The sequence below is a fragment of the Glycine max genome, chromosome 2 (genome assembly GCF_000004515.6).
Source record: "Glycine max cultivar Williams 82 chromosome 2, Glycine_max_v4.0, whole genome shotgun sequence".
NCBI classification, from domain to species: Eukaryota; Viridiplantae; Streptophyta; class Magnoliopsida; order Fabales; family Fabaceae; genus Glycine; species Glycine max.
Window position 1 is genome coordinate 30,333,233 of NC_016089.4, and position 4,235 is coordinate 30,337,467.

The following is a 4,235-nucleotide window of genomic DNA, read 5'->3' on the forward strand; positions in this document are numbered from 1 at the left end:
AGCTTTTCGATTCATTCTATGTACCCGTGGTGGTCCACATTGTGTTTCGTGTATTTTTATTCTCGTTTCATTTACTTTTTATACCCCCTTTTGACGTGCTTAAGCCATTTTACTTAAGTCATTTCTCGCTTAACCTAAAATAAAACAAATTTCCACCGATCGTTTGAATTGTATTATCCGTTAACTTCAGTTAAAATGAATTCCGACCGTTCGGTCGTACCGTAACCACGTTGGAAATCAAAAAAAGAGGTAAAATAAACAATATAATAAAAAAAATATCTTTTAGTAAAATAAAGCGGAAAATCAATCGGACGTTTTCTCTTTGGGATTTCTCATTCTTAATTGAATTGACTAATAACTAAAGTGAAATTAAGGCTAAAATCAACTCGCCTAGTCAAGCTCGTCCATAAAAATAGATTTTTGAAGTTTGTCATTTCAATTTCTTACTAAGTAAAATGGATCATTTTCAAGGTCCAACGCCTTAAAATGATCACCTTTTAAGTAAAAAGAATCAATTGATAAGAAAGAACTACGTAGGTCTGATTTCCTCATCACAATTGAGGAATACGTAGGAGCAAAGGGAAAACACCCTTGTCGACCACAAAAAGAGAAAAATATAAAAAAGGCATAAAAGATATAAGAACGTAAAGGGAACGTAAAAATCAAAGTCATGTTTGCACATTCGATTAAAGGCTACTGTCCCTAGTGACGGACGTGTGGGGTGCTAACACCTTCCCCGTGCGTAAATACAACTCCCGAACCTTTCACTTAAAAGTTCGTAGATCGCGTCTTTTCCGGTTTTTCTGACGTTTTCCTCAAATAAATGTTGGTGGCGACTCCGCGCGTATTCCTTTCGTGGAACACGCATCCCGCGAGTCACGCGTCGCCCTCCCGCCGAAGGGTAGGTTGCGACACCTGTAGTTAGATTTCTTGTGAAAGAGTCTACCCTCTTTCTTTTATTTCTTGTAGATCGCGATGGCAGCGCAGTTAATCCATGATCGCGTGGTGATGGAGTGCCTAGAGGGAGTTTGGGAGACCCTCGAAGGCAATGAGAGGTGCCGATTCCGTGGCACGATTCGACTCACTGCTTCTTCATTGGTACATCCAAAGGAAACCGCAAGCACGCTTCAGTAGCCTGTGGAGTGGATACTACCTACACCTACTCCATATCGACTAGTGGAGCCAGTCCAAGTGATAAAGGTGTCATCCTCTGAAGAAGATCCTGAGGAGGACCCATAAGAGTTACCTCCTGAACCTGCTGTGGATGCCCTTGACTTACCTGAGGATGATGAAGACCCACTCCTTGATGTTGATTTTCCAGAGGATATCATGTCATCATCTGAGGCAGACTCTACAGAGGAGAGTGGCCCTGGAGGGACAGCGAATAGTGAAGACTCTTCATCATAGCAGACGGCTCCTTAAACTAGGAATATATACTTTTTTGTGGGTGGGTGTATCTAGTACAGACTGCTAGGTTTACTCTTTTGATTTTTGGGTGGGTAGACCTATTGTATAGAAATTTTGATGATTGTATATATGTGGCTGAAGCCACCACAGTTGATACCTTTGCTCTGGATGTCACTATGTATTTTGCAAACTCCCATATTTTGGACAGTTTTAGATGTTGAATGTAATTATGTTTAATCTTGTTATTTAAAAAGGAAGTGTTAACAAACTTTATTGAAAAGAGTTTATCGACCGCATTTTATTATTTTTCACGTGACGACCTAAAATGATGGCTAGTATATTTTTCTTTTTGAAAGAGCAAAATAGTTTAGAGGTTATGAGTGATCAGAAAGAAATGACTCCAAATAGAGTTGTGAACTGGCCATTCAGGACTCTATAGTGATAATTTTCCTTCTGAATTTAATTACCGTGAAAAGAGAGAGAAAAGAAAAGAAAAAAAAAATCCCATGGTTTTTGTTATTTAAATTATTACTATTAAACCAGTCATTATTTAGGGACGCCACAATGTAAGACCTCTATAACAACATGTCAATAAGGCGGTTAAACCCAAATAGTGGAACAAAATATGTAGTCGAAGGTTAGGGTTACGAGAGCAAATGAAAGTAGTCAAACATTAGGAATGGATATGTGATTTGTACAATGTGTTTGTGATTGTGGACTTTGGTCCTTTTGCTTGTTGCATGATGGGAGAGTAGAGGACTCACCCATACAACTTATTTTTTAGAGGACAATATCACAAGAGTGGAGGTCAGCGTATCACATGTTGATTCGACTGTTGGATGGCCAATGGAATCATGACCCTTGGTTCGAGGAAGATCATTTTACGAGCAATGCTAGGTTTGGTATCTCACCGGTGGCAGGGGAGTCGTACATTCCACCTTTTTGTACTTTGACTTGTTGTTGATGTTGACTCAGTATTGAATACTAAGCAATATGTGTGTTCCATCGACTCTGCCTTCTTCGTCTTCAACAGCTTCTATGGCCGACATTGCTATAATGGTAGAGGAGATCTATGCTCAACCTATTTTTGAGGGAGTATGTTTTACCATCCCCCGATAGCAAGATTCCTTTATCTATTCATCTTTCGTATGAACCAATCACAAAGACAAGGTTCCTCTTGCTCAGACGTCCGACTGATTGGGGCCCCATTTTGGAGGACTACACTAGTGATGACAACGAGGAGGAGGATCCTTCTGAGGATTTAAGCAATGTAAAGGAGTCATCAGGAATCAAGGAGGACCCATCTGAGGATTCTTCTTTTTTCCTTGAGGCATAGTTTAGTTTGTGATGGGTAGTGAGTAGAATTCATCCTTCATGACTAGATTTTTACTTTTTGATGTATACATGAGTGAATAGATCTAGTACACTTATCCAAAACAAAGGATTTTACTCTACTACTTTATGTGAATAATACGCCATTAGTGTGTTAGAGATTATATTTCAAAGTATTGTTATCTTTTTGAATTATCCAACTAGTGTTTATTTACGTCAAAGATGTTATCTCTTATTTTGAAATAAAAAGTTATGTATTTTTTAGTACTTTTTTACGTATTGATGTAATCTATACAATTGAATATTGTATTTAAGAGAATTATTTAATATTTTCCACATATTTTAAATAAACAAATCAACATTATTCCTTTATAAAAGGCCAAATGACCTATTAGGTCCTTTATCTTATTTTTTGGTTCAATTTGATCCTTTATATTTTAAAAAGTTCAATTTGGTCATTTATCTTATTTTTTTTGTTCAGTTTAGTTATTTATCTTTTAAAAATTTTATTCGGTCATTTCTCTTTTTTTTTGTTCAGTTTAGTCCTTTGATCCATTTAGGATTGACGTCATTAATCATTTAAGAATAAACTATTTTTTTTTAATTGAAGTTAAGGGGAAAAGGAAAAAGTTGAACTAAAAAAGTTCATTTTTAAATTATTAACGACATCAATCTTAAATAGACTAGAGGACCAAACAAAAAGAATAAGATAAATGATAAAATTGAACTAAAAAAATAAGATGTAGGACCAAATAAAATTTTTTAAAAGATAAAGGACCAAACTAAACAAAAAATAAATAAAGGACCAAATTGAACCAAAAAAATAAGATAAATGACCAAATATGTCATTTAGCCTATTTAATAAGGGTGTTACATGAGACAAATTAAAGTACCAGTTTAGTAAGTCCAAACACCGAAACAATGATATCTCTAAAGTCATGGATGACTTAATACTCAATGAAGATGCACATGTTGTTGACCTCATGGTAAGAGACAAAACTACAAGTTCAAAGAAAGATGTCCATGCCTCAATAGTGAATATTGCCATCCAACTCGAGCACCTTTCTCCAATTCAAGTTGAGTTTAAGGAAGTAATACCCATCAATGAGTCTAATGATCAAAAGGCCGAAGAAACTCAACAAGCCATAGATGTTGCTGCAAAACCAAACAAAATTCCTCCTATTAGCTTTGTTGCACCATCTCAAATCGTTGCATCATAAATACTAACACAACCTCTTTAGAAACAAGAAGAAAAACATCACACTACCATTAGAGCTTTCACTGAGCAACAATGGACTGAGCCTGAACAACACACGCAATATATGCAAGCATCAATGGTTGAACAGTTCAAGAATCTTGATGTAGCTCCATGTGGAGCTTGTAGGCCTTGAATCTTCTTCATCAATGGATTCCTTTGCTTCTTCAAGATCAATAGCAACAGAATGGAGAAGGAAGAAAGATGATTGGAGATCTTCACTTCAAGGAGAGGATGAGTC